This window comes from Podarcis liolepis, assembly GCF_965112155.1.
Source record: "Podarcis liolepis genome assembly, chromosome: 6".
Lineage (NCBI taxonomy): Eukaryota > Metazoa > Chordata > Lepidosauria > Squamata > Lacertidae > Podarcis > Podarcis liolepis.
The window spans coordinates 28,957,459-28,975,677 of record NC_139559.1 but is presented as its reverse complement, the minus strand read 5'-3'; the positions used below and the strand labels follow the sequence as shown (position 1 = coordinate 28,975,677).

Below are 18,219 nucleotides of genomic sequence, written 5' to 3'. Positions count from 1 at the left end.
AAACATCTGCTTTATCCACAGGCACAATATATTCCACAAACTCTGTGTTTCAGACATGTGGGAGTGGGGGGAACTACTATGTTCTCATTAGCACACACCCATTTTATGAATGGATGTAGCTGTGATTCAATATAGCTTCTGTGAATCAATATATCAATTCAGATTTTAGCTTGGAAAGCAAACTCTGCCATTTTCCTTAAACACCTCCCCTTCCATCATCCTATTCTTTCCCATATCCAAATTGATTTTTTGTGCACACTCCTAGGCTTCCCTTGAGGTGGAAAGAGGGGAGGGAACGCACTGGAATGGGGCAAACACACTAGAATGAGATTGGGATCTTGGCAGCTTTTTCTGTTCCTCTGTCTCCAAGGCAGCCCCCACCCCACCTACTTCTCTCTGAAATGATCTCTCTAGTCTCTACTCCACTGCAAATGAAAATAAATAATAAATACCTCCTCCTCCACTCCAGCTTTTCAGCACTAGTCACCCTCAGTCGGTATTCGGCCTCACCTCCTCAAACTTGCTCAGGAAGAACAAAGGGCCATCCATGAGTTGGTGTGGGTGGCAGAAGCAGCAGGACTTAGCTCCTGCTCCTGCTGTGCTCTGCTCACTTCTGCAGCCCCACACCTTGTGCCAGGTGTGCATGCGTACTCATAACCTGGACTCTTGAGCACAGCCCAGTCCTTTGTCGTCCTCTGTGCTCCTTCCCACCACTGAGGCCTGGAGAAAGAGGCTAATTGCGACAGTAGAGAAGGGCAGACGCATACACCCCAGAGCATCTACACAATCATTTTCAGAGATGGAGGTTAACTGGGACGGGGAGGGGAGGGAAGGGCAGACCCCTTCCCCTGAAAGTATATGCAATATTTTTCAACCAGCTCCTGCTGGCCTGAAGCTTCCAAGCTGCATGTAGTCTTCTTTATTAATTGTTGTTGTTGCCACTTTCGTCCACCTGGAGATTCAAGCCCTTCACCTGCCACCTGGGGTGTGGGGTTAGGCAAACCTGGAGACTCCAGGTCAGCCTGTCTGCCTGTCTGGTAATTCTAGTGCATTGATTTCCACTAGGAGTAGGGCCTTTATGGTAGTGGCACTCCATTAAGGCATTAGCTTTCCATGTATTTTCCAAACTCCTACAATCAGGTTCACAGAATGCACATACAGCCTATATCCATACAGGTCTATGCAAGTAGGCCAGCAGTTAACCTATTACATACAAACCAAAGAATTTGTTTTGTTTTGTTTTACTGCAGCTATAATGTTTGCCTGAACTACTTTATATCAATACTGCACATATTAAAACCTAGAAATAACCATCCATTAATAATTCCTGAAAACTATTATGTGGTTCAATTGTTGGTGACTGTTAGCAGTTTTTGATCCCTTTAATTCTTTCAGTCATATTTATTCCATAAACATTTTGCGCTTTTCCTATGAAATTATGCCATCCAGATACACATTATTTTTATTGCACTTACAATTGGATTTTCTTTGATATTTCTCTGTGCTTTTGTATGTGTTTGCATACTTTCAATAACTGGAATATGTAGGGAAGGGGGTTGATGTGGGGACCCAACTTGGACTTAAACAATTCTAAGCCTTTTGATGATTTTTCACATTGCATCTCCTATGAAACTGAGCAATGTGTAATTATAGTAATACAACATGTGTTCATATTTTGTGGGCATGATCTGTTTTGGTTCTCCAATTTTGAACTCTCACTCTTATAGCATATATGTAACAGAATAAAAGATGCCTGAATTAAATATATGGAGGGAAACATCTCAAGCAATTCTTCACTTCTGGAAAAGGTTAAGATATTCAACCCTTTAAATTGCTAAAAACTATTCCATTAACTAATTTTGGCTGCTGCCCAAACTTGCAGAATTGGTGTATTCTTCCTTGTAGAAAGCAGATATTTTGTTCAGTTTAGCCTGATGCTGCAAGCCTATACTTACTTAGAACTGAGTCAGCTCCTTTGACTCCAATGGGACATACAGAACAAGCCCATTGTGTCTATTCAGCAGTGAATCGGATTGAGTTCAATGGGATTTACTTCCTGGTATTTAAAGGATTGCAACATGCACCAATAAACTTGTTTGTCACTCATTCCCTCTTCTAGGAGCTATGGGAACTGCAGTTTGGATGAAAGAGATCTCAGGATTTCTGAGAATTCCTCACCAAACCACAATTCCTAGAATTTTTTAGGGGGGAGCCATGTCAGTTACAGAATTTAATCCAAATTTGCAACATCGACTGGAGATATTTCTGCAGCGCAAATGTAGTTGCAGAATGGTAGTATAGGCAACTGGTTCTGAGCCTGTGCAATTAGAAATGAGAAATTACAATCCCAGGACTCTTTTTAAAATGAATGCATTCATGAAACATGCCTTTTTTCAAATGTAAGTATAGCTTATGAGAATACATCTGGGGTTTCCTTTTAAAGAAAAGATGTTCTTCTGCTGACTGCCTTATACTGAATCAGACCATTGGTCCATCCAGTTTTGTATTGGCAGGTTTTAGGCAACAATTCCAAGGTCTTAGGCAGGGAGATATCAGGGACCTTCTGAATGCAAAACAGATGCTCTACTCCTAGGCAAGAATGTGTAGGATTGATCGTTTTATCTGGATGGAGTTTCCTGTGGCGGCATGTTCTTGTTTACGATAATAAAGTCATTGTGCAGCTTCCTGACCATTGAGTCTTCTAAGCCTTTGTGACAGAAAGGATTTTTTTTTTTTTTTGATGGAGGAGCATTCTGTCATATAAGCTTCACCTTGTGGGACTTTTCACCACCTCACAGAACTAAGCCTTTGTGACAAGCCAGTAATCAAACCCAAGATCACAGCTTGTCTAACAGACAACTATTTTAGGCAGTCATGGCCTCACAATTAACCTTGCTCTTTATGGACCCTCTCTGCACTCCAGGCTAAGCATTTAAGACCCACACAGCTGTGCCTCACGTGAAGTATGGCTCTCGGTATATCGCTAAAATGGTGCTTCTTCAATAAGGGAGTTTATTTAAAACAGAAAGATCTTGGAAGGCTTTGCAAAGCAGTGCAAATGACCAATTCATACCACTGAGCTGCACTGCTGTGAGTGTAGATTGAAGCAATTAGAATGGAATTTAGCATGTTGGTCATGTGATCACTCCAGCACATCTTGAAAGTAAAATTCAGCACATGAAAGCAATCCAGCCCAACACCTGCCTCAGCACATAGTACAGCAATAACATTAAAATTGTGTGTTTTTAAAATAAATAAATAAATTTCCCGGCAGCACCTTTGTGTCTTCAATATGTAGACATCTTGCAGGAGAAGCTTTCCCTAACACAAAGGTGGGGAACCTGTGACCCTCCCAACATTGCTGGACTACAACTCCCATCATCCCTGACCCTCGACCATGCTGCCTGGGTCAGATGGGTGCTGGAGTCCAAAAACATTAGAAAGGCCACAAGTTTCCCAGCCCTAACATGAGGCAGCATTGAGAACAGCTTCATTGACTGACTTTTCCTGTTTCATGTAGCGGTTAAAGTACAAAAGCACACATACCTTGTGACAGCTACATGGCAGGCAGACATTTCTGAAATTAAAGTGGTATTTCCCCCCCATCATCAAATCTATTTGATGGAGAAGCACGTTACATGTTTGCCTGTCATACAGCTGTGAAAGGTACGAGGTGGCATGCATGATGCACATTGTCAACGCTTAACAATTTCACTCTGAATAGGATTGAAAGATTTCCTCTGCCTTCAACGACTTCACATCACACAGGTGCTTGCGGGAGCTGCCTGGACAGAGGCCACAGACCTTTCCACACTTACCTTTTATAGTGGTGTTGTTGCTGTTTGATCTGATGTTTTAAAGAGTGAATTTGGGGCTGAGTGTCTGCACCTTTGGTCACACATTGCGACTGCTTTTCTCTCTTCCACACTACTGGCAACCCTGCACAAATTGGGACCTCAGTACCTAACAGAATACTTCCTCCTATATTCACCTAGGCATACCTTCAGGTCATCAACAGGCACCCTTTTCAGTGTGCACCCTCCTATTATTATTATTATTATTATTATTATTATTATTATTATTATTATTATTATTTGCTTGTTACTTAAGGTCTCTAAGCAACTTGCATTAAAATATAAGTACATTAAACTATTGAAAAAGAAAAGAAGAAGAAACATGCAAAACATTAACATTTTGATAACTACTGTTTGGAGGATAGCAGGGCTTTTTTTGATGTAGCCCCCTAGCTGTGACATGTTCTGCCTAGCAAACCATGCCTGGTGCCCATATTGTTATCTTTTTCAGATGAGGACTTTTCTTTTCTCTCAGTTCTGATTTTAGCATGGCTGGCAATTTGGTTCTATGCTGCTGTATGTGCTTCTTTGGGGACTGATATTGTATTTGATTTTTCAGGCTGCTTGTCTTTAACCTTATTGTGGTTTTGGTCTAGTGTGCAGTGTATTATAGTCTGGTTTTATTGCAGCATGTTTTTATATTTTATTCTTTTTATTCTTTATTATGCCTGGATAATTTATTTTATGGGGTGCCTCATAAATATAATAATTAAGATAAATGTACCTCTTCTGTGTTTATTTTATGCTGCAAGTCCACCTGGAAGTGCTTTGCCATAAGTGGCAGGATATAAATAGAATAATAATAATAGTAATAGTAATAGATCTTGCCAAAATTGCAAGACACTAGGGGTCAATTTCTAACAAACACAGTGCATACACCAGGAAGGAAGGAAGGAAGGAAGGAAGGAAGGAAGGAAGGAAGGAAGGAAGCTGTCAGAAAATATCAATAAAGATACTGGCTCAGATCCTAAGATGTTAACTTAAGGCAAAACATGGAAGGAAAGTCTCCCATACCTCACTTCCCTCTGCCTCCACCTGAGTAAAAGCCATACCTCAGTGGTGGAGCATCTGCTTTGCATGCAGAAGGTTAGAGGTTCAATTACCATCCATTCAAGGTAAGGCTGGGAATGTTCCATCTGAAACCATGGAGAGCTAATTTCAGTCAATGCAGGCAATATGGAACTAGAGGGGTCAATGGCCTCAATATAAGGTAGTACCCTATGTCCTAATTAAGGTTGCCATATTTTGAAGAGCAAAAAAGAGGACACATTTGCCGACTTCTACTTTTAACTATGGATCGCTATGACAACTCTACCCAGGAAAAAGAGGACACATGGCAACACTACATGGTACTCATGAGATGGTTTGTAGGAGGTGCAGGTGACTGCTGGGGTGGAAGAGATGAGAAACTTTCTTGCCTTGAAGGAGGAGAGGGAATATTGTTGCATCAGGCAAGCAGATGGAGTAATCTGCTTAGCACAATATATATATATGAGGGTTAAATATTTCCTCCCTTAATATTTAACTCATATATTTTGTTTGTGTGTTTTGAAATGGTTATAAGTGGTAGCATATATTTTAAATATTTACATATATTCTAAAAGGAGAAATATATATGCCCTGATGCTTATAAAATTATTAGTCTTTTTGTTCTTAATTTGCACCTGGAACCAATTCTCTGAGCAGTGCTATTTCGTAGTTTCAGTTCTGCACGAAGACCTGTAAATACTTCCAAATGTTTGCTCTTTTCCTGAGTGTTTGTGTCCCACCCCCCGCCACACAAAATTGTTCTACTATAAATAATGAATGAAAATGGCCAAATTATCTCCAGTGAGTGAATACGCGAATGACAACGATTAGACTTAAAGCCCCACTTTAGGGCTTTAAGTAGATATAGTTCCTTTTTAAAGGTTCAGGTTAAATAAACATAAGAGCGTATCTTTTTCTTTATTATATGAAGAAAGGTCAAACTGCCAAAAGATGTTAACAAATGCATCTTTGCTTGGACTGAATGCTCCAGTTAATCACAGCAACAATGCAAATAATAATAATAATCCATTGATCACAGATTTATAAGAAATGAAGTCGTGAGCTACTTAAAGAAAAGTCTTTGTAGAAGATGAAACTTAGGGAAACCCTTTCTAGATCAGACCAAAGGTCTATCTAGCCCAGGAATCTGTTCTTAGAGCGGCCAACTATTGCTAACATTGCTGGGTTGTTGTTGTTGTTGTTGTTGTCAAAAGCACCCACATTTTGGGGTTCATGCTACATATTTCAGTTGATATCTCAACCATATATTCCAAGCACCCATCACAAAAGCAGTCCCTGCCCTTCCTTCTTCAACCCCCTTCTGGATCTAGGAGACAGTGGGGTGGGGGATAGTGAGGAATCTACTGGCCTGTTCCTTGCCTGATCAATCTCTTCCAGCATGGTGTAGTGGTTAAGAGTGGTGGACTCGTAATCTGGGGAACTGGGTTCACTTCCCCGCTCCTCCACATGCAGCTGCTGGGTGACCTTGGGCTAGTCACACTTCTCTGAAGTCTCTCAGCCTCACTCACCTCACAGAGTGTTTGTTCGGGGGGAGAAGGGAAAGGATATTGTTAGCTGCTTTAAGACTCCTTAAGGGGAGTGAAAGGCAGGATATCAAGTCCAAACTCCTCCTCCTCCTCCTCCTCTTCTTCTTCTTCGGGGGTAGTGAATGCTTCCCTCTGTGAGGGAACCTTCCCAGGCCCACTGAAAGAGGCGGTCATTAAACCGCTTCTTAAAAAAAATCTTTAGACCCGGCCAATTTGGCCAACTATCGCCCAGTCTCAAATCTGCCATTCTTGGACAAGGTGATTGAATGGGTGGTTGCTGAACAACTCCAAGAACGCCTGGAGGGTGCGGACCATTTGGATTCCTTCCAGTCGGGATTCAGGCCTCACCATGGAATTGAAACTGCCTTAGTCGCACTGGTCAATGATCCCCTGCAGGCTAGGAACAAAGGTGAGAGCTGTTTCCTAGTTCTACTGGATCTCTCAGCGGCTTTTGATACCATTGACCACAACATCCTTCTGGACCGTCTTGAGGGGCTGGGAGCTGGGGGCACTGTTATACAGTGGTTCTGCTCCTTTCTCCTGGGCCGTGTCCAGAAAGTGGGGCGGGGGGTAAGTGTTCAGACCCCTGGGCTCTCATTTGTAGGGTGCCTCAGGGTTCCATCCTCTCCCCCATGCTTTTTAACATCTACATGAAGCCACTGAGAGATCAACAGGGGGTTTGGGTTGGGTGTTCATCAATATGCAGATGATACCCAGCTCTACCTCTCTTTTAAATTAGAACCAGTGAAGGCAGTGAAGGTCCTGTGTGAGTGTCTGGAAGCGGTTGTAGGATGGATGGCAGCTAATGGATTGAGGTTGAATCCTGACAAGACAGAAGTACTGTTCTTGGGGGACAGGGGACAGGCTGGTGTGGAGGACTCCCTGATCCTAAATGAGGTAACTGTGCCCCGAAGGACCAGGTGCGCAGCCTGGGAGTCATTTTGGACTCACAGCTGTCCATGGAGGCGCAGGTTAATTCTGTGTCCAGGGCAGCTGTTTACCAGCTCCATCTGGTACGCAGGCTGAGACCCTACCTGCCCACAGACTGTCTTGCCAGAGTGGTGCATGCTCTAGTTATCTCCCGCTTGGACTACTGCAATGCGCTCTACGTGGGGCTGCCTTTGAAGGTGACTCGGAAACTGCAATTAATCCAGAATGCGGCAGCTAGACTGGTGACTGGGAGTGGCCACCAAGACCATATAACACCGGTTCTGAAAGATCTTCATTGGCTCCCAGTACATTTCCAAAGTCTTGGTGCTGACCTTTAAAGCCCTAAATGGCCTCAGTCCTGTATACCTGAAGGAACGTCTCCACCCCCCATCATCCAGCCCGGCCACTGAGGTCCAGTGCCGAGGGCCTTCTGGTGGTTCCCTCGCTGCGAGAAGTGAGGTTGCAGGGAAACAGGCAGATGGCCTTCTTGGTAGTGGCGCCTGCCCTGTGGAATGCCCTCCCAGCAGATGCCAAGGCAATAAACAACTATTTTACTTTTAAAAGAGAACTGAAGGCGGCCCTGTTTAGGGAAGTTTTTAATGTCTGATGCTGTATTGTTTTTAATATTCGGTTGGAAGCCACCCAGAGTGGCTGGGGAAACCCAGCCAGATGGGCGGTGTATGTATAAATAAATAAATAAATAAATAAATAAATAAATACGCACGCCGTCATCATGTAATGGCATTGGGCCCAATTTGGGCCTGATCACTTTGCCAATTGCAAGCTACAATAGCAATTTGTTTCTCCACCCACCACCACCTTCATTACACCCACCTGTTTGTTAATAGCCAGGGTTAGGATCACACCATTATTCCCCAGGATTGACCCAAGGATACAAGTGCTGATACCAGCACCACCTTTACCTGGAAGAGGAAGAGTGTATAAAGGGAAGATTTTCTCAAACTCGCTTTGAGCTTCTTGGGTTCTCCATGCAAAATAGAAGTTCTGGTGAGAGAATGGGGCCTTCTTCACTCCCCCTCCCACTGACACTTCCTGCCATATGACTGATCTTTTGATCCCCTGGAGATGGTCCCTCTGTTTGCAGCCTAGACCAGGGCCTGTCATGATCTGCCTCTTTCCCGCGTATGCCTTGTTGGATAGGCCTATGAATGACGACTCAGCAAAGAGAATTCCTTTGGTGAAGTTTACAAAGGCCTCCTGCAGTTTTCTCACTTCCTAATGAGGATTATTAAATCTTCTGAGTGAACACAGGTAATTTTATGTGATGTTCCTTTTCAAAATCTCTCTCACCACCAAACCTCCATAAATCCACTTGTCGATTCCTCACAATACAAGATATAAATTATTAATGCCTTGCCAGTTTTGGGGGCAGTGTTCAAATGAAATAAAACACAGAAAGAAAGAAAGAAAGAAAGAAAGAAAGAAAGAAAGAAAGAAAGAAAGAAAGAAAGAAAGAAAATTAGTTCACCCCCATGAAATGCACCCAGAAGATGAACAGATGTGTTGAGAAATCTACTAGAGAACCAGATTTCCTGAAATTAGGGAAGGGCCAGAAACCCTCACAAACCAAAGATGTGAACTCTAACTTGCCAGGCAAATGGAAGAAATCTGTGAAGGATTTATTAGGCGGCAAAGGAAAGGTTCCTGAAGATAATATTGCAGTGTTTGTGGGCTCCTGGCCAGCTTCAGTAAACGAAATCCCTCTCACATGTTTATAGGAAATGAGAGATAGGGCATTTTGGGCTGAGGGCAGCTGGTGTTTTGGTTCCAGAGAAATATTTCCATACATTTTAGAGGCAGTCATACGGTCCTGCTGTCAGCTCTCACACATTTGACTTTAAACTAGAAAGGTAGTTTATGCTGCAAAAGGTACCGATGGGACAGCCATTTGATTCAATTCACATTAAAAATTGAAGCTACCTAACCTGCACTTTCTGAAACAATATGTAGCCTTCCTCTGAAATGTGCACTTCCCTGAATTTTGCAGTGCAGTTCTCCAGCCAAGCAATGTGTACAAAAATGCATATATTGGGGTAAAATGCGCATAGAAATGCATGTATGAAAATAACAATGAAAAACGCATTACAAGAGATGAAACTGCTTTGCAAAAATGTAGACCATTTTGTGAAAGGGTATCAAACCAGTTGCTTTGGGGGGATGCGTCCTCCAAATTGGGACAATCGGACCCATGCTCTCTCAAGCAGCCCAGCTGCAAGCAGTTCATGACATGGAAACACTTTCAAATCTTACTATAATGTGCTGACGGTTTCGTTGCTACCATATTCTCGCTTCTGTGAAAATAGTTTTTACGTGGACATGAACTGGAAAATTTTGATGTGTTGGAAGTAAGATATTAATGAAGAGATCTTCTCTGCCAGCAGTTGCTGCCATGGCATTGCTCTGATATTCTAATACTATTCTAATGCATGGATTCAAAACTCTTTCTGAAAGCTCCACTCCCCAATTATTAAACAGAAGTGAGATGCCCACCAAGAGGCAGCTGAACCTCATCCCATGCTGGGACTAGCTGGAGGGAAAGTGGATGGGGAGGAGTGGCAAGATATCCCCACATGCTCACCATCCATCAGCAGGCAACTTCTTCACCCTGTGCTAGGGCTTGTGTAAAATTAAAAAAGGTTGGGGAGAGAAGGAAGGAGCAGTGAGGTATGTCCAGCAAACTCAGCCTGCTGTTGCCCACCAGTCAGGTGGAAATGGAGGGAATTTTCATTGTCGCTCAATTTGTAGGGGGAGTAAGAGGCAAAAACAGAGAGGTATGTAGGTGATTTGTTCGAGAGAGGGAGAGTTGTATTTGTGGTGTGTGTGATTAATGGATGGGGGGAGAGGATTTATTAATATATGAGTACCAGCACCTCATTTTTACATGTGTACATAAATGTGTAGACTGTACATACACAAAGCTCTCCCCATACCACCAATAACCCAAATTTTCCAAGGTTTCCAACTGCCCAGAGAGAATTCTGGTGGGTGTTTCCAGTCTAGATCACATGGTAAAGGTGCTAGGGAGGGACCAGTCATGACCGACTCTGGGGTTGCGGCGCTCATCTCGCTTTATTGGCCGAGGGAGCCAACGTATAGCTTCCAGGTCATGTGGCCAGCATGATTAAGCCACTTCTGGCAAACCAGAGCAGCACATGGAAATGCTGTTTACCTTCCCACGGGAGCGGTACCTATTTATCTACTTGCACTTTGATGTGCTTTCGAACTGCTAGGTTGGCAGGAGCAGGGACCGAGCAACGGGAGCTCACCCGTCGCGGGGATTCGAACCGCCGACCTTCTGATCGGCAAGTCCTAGGCTCTGTGGTTTAACCCACAGCGCTACCTGCGTCCCACACATGACACCATTGTTAAAACAGTTCTTACATTCACTCACTCCACAGTTGTTCCACCCTGGAACTCAATACTCATAATTCCCTTACTGACTACCTTTTCCCACTCTTTCAGGTTTTGCATTATCCCAACACAGTGCTTCATATGCAAAAACTTACCTTCCACTAACCTTTCTATTAGTAGAGTGCTACAGTGGCTGAGAAACTGCACTGTTAACCAGGATGTCCCTGATCCATGTGTCCTTTTTTGAAATGAAATTACCAGGCTTCTTTAGACAAGACACACTGCATCAGCTTCCCCAGTCACCTACACCACAGCGTTGATAATTATACAGAACAATGCTATATGCATGTGTCAGGGGTTCAGGAGCAGAGGCAAGGGCAAGGGAGGAAACAGAGAGCGAGGGGGAGGAGGCAGAAGAAAAGATGAGTGATGACGACGACCCGAGATCTCCGAGTCTTTCCAGTGAATCAGAAGATTCACAGAAAGGAGCACCAGTGGCCAGGGCAAGGGGGGAGCCTAGGGGGACACCCCAGGAAGATAGAGCCAGAGGGGACTCAGAGGGGAGCAGTTGGAAATCGGGACCAGCGTCACCGCCAGAGAGCAGGGAAGAGGAAAGGTGCCAGGGATCAAGCGCTGGCAGCTCACAACAGGAGGGAGGGCACGAGTCAGGAGTGGCCACACCTCCATCGGGGAGCGAAGAAACGGTCAGACGGAAAGTGGAAGGTTGGGCACGCGCGCCAAGTTCAAATGCACAGGAAGGTGGCGCAGTAAGCAGCCCGGAAAGGGAGCCAGGTCCTAAAGCCCGGCGCAAGGAGACAGGAGGGTCCGGGGGGTCGGCGTCAGAAGAATCCCGGAAGGAAGAGACCCCGGGGGGCAGAGGGACCCAGAGAAGAACAGTCAGGCGGAAAAGGTGGAGCAAGGCTAGGATATTAAGTTGGTGTACAAGGGGCGGAGACTCAGACGGAGCTTCGCCGATCTAACCCATAAGACGTAGAGTTGCACGCAGCAGCTTGAGAATGGAAACTGTAACTCAATAAAGACTTTTACTTAATGATCGCTGGCTAGCGTGATCCTCTGTGAGCTAGGATCTGGAAGCAGCTCTGACAGTAAGCTCCGTCTCTAAATTGTGGGCATCTACGGCCTCACGGAGAGGAGAGAAAGCGGGTGCCTACTAGCGAGCTCACGAACGGCAGACAACATGACGGCCGAACAGCAGATAGCGTAACTCAGAGAAGCAGTGACACGACTGAATGCCGAGGCTCTTGCATCCAGGAAGAGAGAGGAGGACGCAGCTGCCGCCTACAGGGATCTCCAGGTCAGGTTGGAAGTGCTTACGAAGCAAGGGCAACTGACACCCAAACCGGAGGAGATTGGGTTGGGGAGACGAACAGGCGGTCTGGTCTCTCACTTCGATGGGAATTTGCAACAGTACCCCAACTTTAGAGCAGATGTAATGTGTGCACTGCAACTGCTGAACAAAGACTTTAGAGGTGAGCAAGAGAAGGTGGGATTCATCATGTCCCATTTGCATGGAGATGCTAAAGCATGGCTGCGCAATTTGTGGAGAGATAAGGATCCGGCGCTCCAAAATGCGGATGCCTTTATTAAAGCGATGGATGGGTGCTTTTTATCAAGCATAGACGTGGATCTTGCTCGGAAGCAGATACATGGACTGAAGCAAGGGAGGGCCAGCGTAAGGCAGTACCATGCCCGCTTTTTCGCTTTGGTCAGTGCCCTGGAATGAGACAGAGATTCGGCTCCAGTAAGAGACCTGTTTTGGGAAGGATTGCACAGCGCGGTTAAAGATGAAATTGAGAGGGGGGAAAGACCCCGGACCACGCAGGAGATCGTTCAGAGGGCGCTGGCGGTGGGGGTGCGGCTGGAAGAACGTCCGTGGAGCAGGGACGAAGGGCGTGGAGGGGGCGAACCAGCCAGGGGCTACTCCTTCCTTCCCAGAGAAGCAGCGCGTGCGCAATCCACGCCTCCGCCAGGAGGAGGAGCGGAACCTATGGAGGTTGGAGGTGCAAGGGCTCAGTCAGCAGCCAGAGCCCTAGCACCGGCAGCAGTGAAAGCGAAGCCTCCTAGAGGGAACAGGAAGTGTTACATCTGCGATGATCCACAGCATATGGCGAAAGAGTGTCCCCAGAGGCTCCACAAGCACACTGCAGCCTCAGCAATGGTAACTGCAGCAACGCAGCAAGGAGAACCACAGCAGGGAAACGACGGAGTCTGGCTGGAGAAAGAGGCACTGGGGCCCAGCCAGACGTGTCAGTGAAGCAGTCCCCAGAGATTTTACAGCCCATGGACCCCCTCCCGCCCAAACCAGTAGTGAGGCTCACCGCATCGCTCCAGCTGCCCAATGGAATCACCATGGACGTGCCAATCACCATTGACTCAGGAAGCAATGCGGACTTTATAGGGCAAGACTTTGTCGACCGGCACGCTATACAGTTGCTGCCTGCCACGCTGCCCCTGCAGGTTGTCACGGTGGATGGCAGGGAGCTGCTAGGGGGGCAAGTGGTGAAGCAGACGCCACCAATGGTGATGCGACTTGGGAATCACAGGGAGGTCATCAGCTTCAACGTCACTCAACTATCGGACACGCCCATTGTATTGGGCATGAGTTGGCTGGACAAGCACAGCCCGACGCTGGCTTGGTACCAGAGGCAGCTGATCTTCGGCTCTTCCTTTTGTGCTGAACACTGCATCGTGCCCCGGCAGGAAGGAGAGGAAGAGGAGTCACAGCTGCAGCTAGGCACGCTGCAAGCGGTTCCCCACAAGTACGCAGAATTTTTGGAGGTTTTCTGCGAGAAGGAGGCAGGCAGGCTACCCCCCCACAGACCATATGACTGCAAAATTGACCTGCTGCCGGGGGCGGCGCTGCCCAAAGGGAAGCTGTATTCCATGTCTGAGGACGAACTGCAGGAACTCAAAGAGTTCATAGATCATAATTTGGAGCGCGGTTTCATCCGAGAGTCCAAGGCAGCGGGGGGCAGTCCTGTATTATTTGTTAAGAAGCGGGACACGCCCCAAAAAAGACTTGTAGTGGACTATCGCACCTTGAACAGTGTGACCAAGCCATCGGACTTCCCCATGCCCCGAATCGACGACCTCCTCGCAAAGGTACGCAAGGGCAGCGTGTTCACCAAGTTGGACCTGCGAGGGGCGTACAATCTCATTTGCATGCGGGAAGGAGATGAGAGGAAGACAGCCAATTTTCACACCCCTGGGCACCTACGAATATAGAGTTATGCCTTTTGGATTGCAAAATGGCTCCCACGTTTTTCAAGCTTTCATGCATCACGTGTTGGCGGGGCTCCTCTACAAGACGTGCGCCTGTTTCTTGGATGACATCCTGATCTTTTCGGAATCGCAGCAGGAGCATGACAGACACGTCAAGTAAGTGCTGAGCAGGCTACAGCAGCATAGGCTTTACGCCAAGCTGGAGAAGTGCCAATTCGACGTGACGGAGGTGGATTTCCTGGGCTACAAGTTGTCTGACAAGGGGCTCGCCATGGACAGCACCAAGGTTCGAGCAGTGTTGGATTGGAAAAGCCCACGCAACCGGAAGGAGGTCCAACGGTTTGTCGGCTTCGCGAACTTCTATCGCAAGTTTATCAAAGGCTTTGCTATGCAGACAGCGGCCATCACGGACACGCTCAGCTCCAAGAAAAAGAAGTTCATCTGGACAGAGCAGGCGGAGCAGTCCTTTCAGGCACTCAAGCGTCTCTTCGCGTCGGAAGAGCAGCTGCTTCATGTCAACCCCAGCAGGCCGATGAGGGTGGAGACAGACACTTCGGACAGAGCCGTGGGAGCAGTCCTGCTGCAGAAAGACCCGCAGGGGGCTTGGAGGCCGGGAGCGTTTTACTCCAGGAAGCTCAGCAAGTCTGAACAGAACTACACCATCTGGGACAGGGAGTTGCTGGCCATTCATGCAGCATTCAAAGCGTGGAGGCACTTCCTGATCGGCGCCAAGCACACGGTGCAGGTCTGCACGGACCACAAGAATCTGGAGCACTGGTGCACGGCACAGTTCCTGAACCAGAGGCAGATACGTTGGGCTGAGTTCTTTGCGAACTTCGACTTCCGAATAGAGTATGTCCCGGGGGACACCAACATCATGGCGGATGCTCTCTCCCGTAAGCCACAGTATCTGGAGGAGGCAACGCCAGTGGCCGCCATGCACATCTTCACACCGACAGTGTGGGCGTGCGCTGCGGCAATAGTTGACCTGGATGCGGTGCGACGAGCGTTGCAGGACTCCTTCGCGCAAGCAAAGATGGCAGAGGTGCACAGGGGCACGGCAGCGACCGACGAGTTCCAGCTGCGAGATGGATTGCTCATCCGTAAAGGGGCCATCTACGTGCCGGGAGACGAACTTCGCGCCAAGGTACTGCAGCAGCTGCACGACGCGCCCACTGCCGGGCACTTTGGCAAGGAGAAGACGGTGGAATTAGTCGCCAGAGACTTCTGGTGGCCCGGAATGAGAGGGGAAGTCGCGGACTACGTGGCGAGGTGTGACACCTGCCAGAGGGCCAAACCAGTGCACAGACCGCCGGCCGGACTGCTGGAACCGCTGCAAACTCCGTTCGAACCATGGGAGAGAGTGGCCCTGGACTTTGTCACGGATCTGCCCAGCTCGCGGGGCAAGACGGCTGTGCTGCTGGTGGTGGACTTGTTCTCCAAGATGGCACATTTCATTCCGTGTGCGAAGGTGGCCACGGCGGAACAAACCGCCAAACTGTTCATAGACCACGTGTTCAAGGTTCACGGTCTGCCGCGGTCTATTCTGTCCGACCGAGGGCGACAGTTCATCTCGAACTTCTGGCAGAAGCTGATGGGCTTCCTGAACGTCAAGATCAACCTGGCGTCGGCTAGACACCCGCAGACCAACGGGCAAGCGGAGCGGGTCAATGCCATCATGCAGCAGTACCTGAGATGTTATGCGAATCAACAGCCTGCGACGTGGGTGGATTACCTGCCTCTCGCCGAGTTCGCCTACAACAACACGAAGCACGTGTCCACGGGGGTCACGCCGTTCTTCGCCAACAACGGGAGGCACCCCAGAACCTTCCCGGGACTGGAAAGAATGGGGGAGGGGGAGCCGCAGACAGCAGATGCGTTCGCGTCGGAGTTGCAGGAGGTCCACGATCAGCTGCGGCGGCACCTGGAGCTGGCTAAACACGCATACAAGGTACAAGCGGACAAACACAGAAGGGTTGGCGAAGAGATCCATGTGGGAGACTGGGTCTGGTTAGCAGCCCACGCAGTGCCGGCCAGGTCGTTGGCGAAGAAGAAACTAGGGCATAAACAACTGGGGCCCTACCAAGTCGAAGAGCAGGTCAACCCGGTGGCTTTCAGGCTGGCACTTCCGGAGGGTTCCAGGATGCATCCGGTGTTCCACAGATCGGTGCTCACTCCCTACAAGGCACCTCACAGGTTTCAGGAACCAGGAACGGCACCGAGTCCGCTCCGAGAGAGAACCGGGCAAGGGGGAGTGGCACAGGAGGAGCGCATCAACGAAGTCACGGAGATTTTGGACTCCAGATGGGGGGAAGAGGGGGTAGAATACCTTCTCGCCAAGGAGGGCACCCCGGCCAGTGCCAACAGCTGGGTGCCGGGCTACGCTTTAGACGAACCTCTGCTCAAAGAAGAGTTTCATGCCCTCTTCCCACATAGGCCAATGCCAGCAGACTTTTTCGACGACTGGCTTTTCACGCCCACGCTTTCAGCCAGCACGTTCTGGGGGTTCGACTCGGACGAGGAACCGACACGAGACGCCCGTTCCCCGGAGGGGTCACCCTCGGGATCTGCTTCAGAACCCTCGTATTGGTGGGATGATCGACCAGAGGAGCAGTGGCGCAGAAAGTGGCTGGAGGGTCCAGGACGAGCAACGTCTCCAGAAGGAAGCGAGGGAGAGACGGACATGGACGTTTTCGGGGACGACCCGGGTTTCGAGCACGGCGGCACAGAGATGGAAGCGGAGGTGACCGTCGTCGACGAGAGCAGGGAGGAAGAACCGGAAGACTTCAGATGGAGGCCCGCCACGGGAAGCGAACTTTATCCGACATTCGTCCCCCTGACACGGCAGCACCCAGCTCCCGCACCGGAAGGAGGGGAGGGGGGAAGAGGGGGCTTCGAGGGGGGTGGATGTCAGGGGTTCAGGAGCAGAGGCAAGGGCAAGGGAGGAAACAGAGATCGAGGGGGAGGAGGCAGAAGAAAAGATGAGTGATGACGACGACCCGAGATCTCCGAGTCTTTCCAGTGAATCAGAAGATTCACAGAAAGGAGCACCAGTGGCCAGGGCAAGGGGGGAGCCTAGGGGGACACCCCAGGAAGATAGAGCCAGAGGGGACTCAGAGGGGAGCAGTTGGAAATCGGGACCAGCGTCACCGCCAGAGAGCAGGGAAGAGGAAAGGTGCCAGGGATCAAGCGCTGGCAGCTCACAACAGGAGGGAGGGCACGAGTCAGGAGTGGCCACACCTCCATCGGGGAGCGAAGAAACGGTCAGACGGAAAGTGGAAGGTTGGGCACGCGCGCCAAGTTCAAATGCACAGGAAGGTGGCGCAGTAAGCAGCCCGGAAAGGGAGCCAGGTCCTAAAGCCCGGCGCAAGGAGACAGGAGGGTCCGGGGGGTCGGCGTCAGAAGAATCCCGGAAGGAAGAGACCCCGGGGGGCAGAGGGACCCAGAGAAGAACAGTCAGGCGGAAAAGGTGGAGCAAGGCTAGGATATTAAGTTGGTGTACAAGGGGCGGAGACTCAGACGGAGCTTCGCCGATCTAACCCATAAGACGTAGAGTTGCACGCAGCAGCTTGAGAATGGAAACTGTAACTCAATAAAGACTTTTACTTAATGATCGCTGGCTAGCGTGATCCTCTGTGAGCTAGGATCTGGAAGCAGCTCTGACAGCATGTTTGCTGAGAAGGAAGTCCCTCTGTGGTCAACAGGCCTTACTCCCATATGCTTGTAAGATTACAGCATACTCACCTACATGATAGGTTTGGTGTAAAGAGTTGGAATAAGGTAGTGCTTGTGGAGCTAGGGCTGATGGGAACTGCACTCCAAAACATCTGGAAAGCACCAGGTAGAGGAAAGATGCTTTAGACTGTGTTCAAAGTCATCAATAATAATAAGCAAGCTAAGAAGTATTATAGCAGAAATTAGTACATCAACATGCCTTAAAAAATGAGATTGTGTGAATTCTTGAAGATGAAAGCTTTTGTGTACTGCCCGAAAATATAAGAACCAATGAACAAAGTTGCAACGGAGACTTCTTCCCACTTGCACAGAATAAGTCATCCCAGCCAATACATTCCTTTCCTGCACATTTTCAGAGTTCAGAGAAATGTTATTTCATTTTGTATTAAGTTATTTTAGAGTCAGCAGATTCAGTTAGATCTATCCCCTTGCCATTGGATGGCTTTTTATTCTCTCTGTCTCTTTCTCTCCCTTTTCTTTTTTTCTTTTCAAGAGCAATGCCAAATTGC

The 18,219-nt window shown here is 48.2% G+C and overlaps 1 long non-coding RNA gene across 4 annotated transcripts in view; it reads right to left on the bottom strand.

Moving 5' to 3' along the window:
* The window catches only part of LOC310709123, an 83,983-nt gene that overhangs the window by 23,460 nt on the left and 42,304 nt on the right, over positions 1–18,219 (bottom strand). Inside the window, exons 3-4 of one of the 4 annotated variants that reach the window (XR_014527318.1) lie at positions 17,720–17,802; positions 4,716–4,990 (exon numbers count right to left, since the gene is read on the bottom strand). The exons of 2 other annotated variants lie outside the window; for them this stretch is intronic. This is a non-coding gene — a long non-coding RNA (uncharacterized lncRNA). Of the gene's footprint in view, positions 1–4,715; positions 4,991–17,719; positions 17,803–18,219 lie in introns of those variants that run through there. One more of the 4 variants, XR_014527319.1, reaches the window with a different exon arrangement.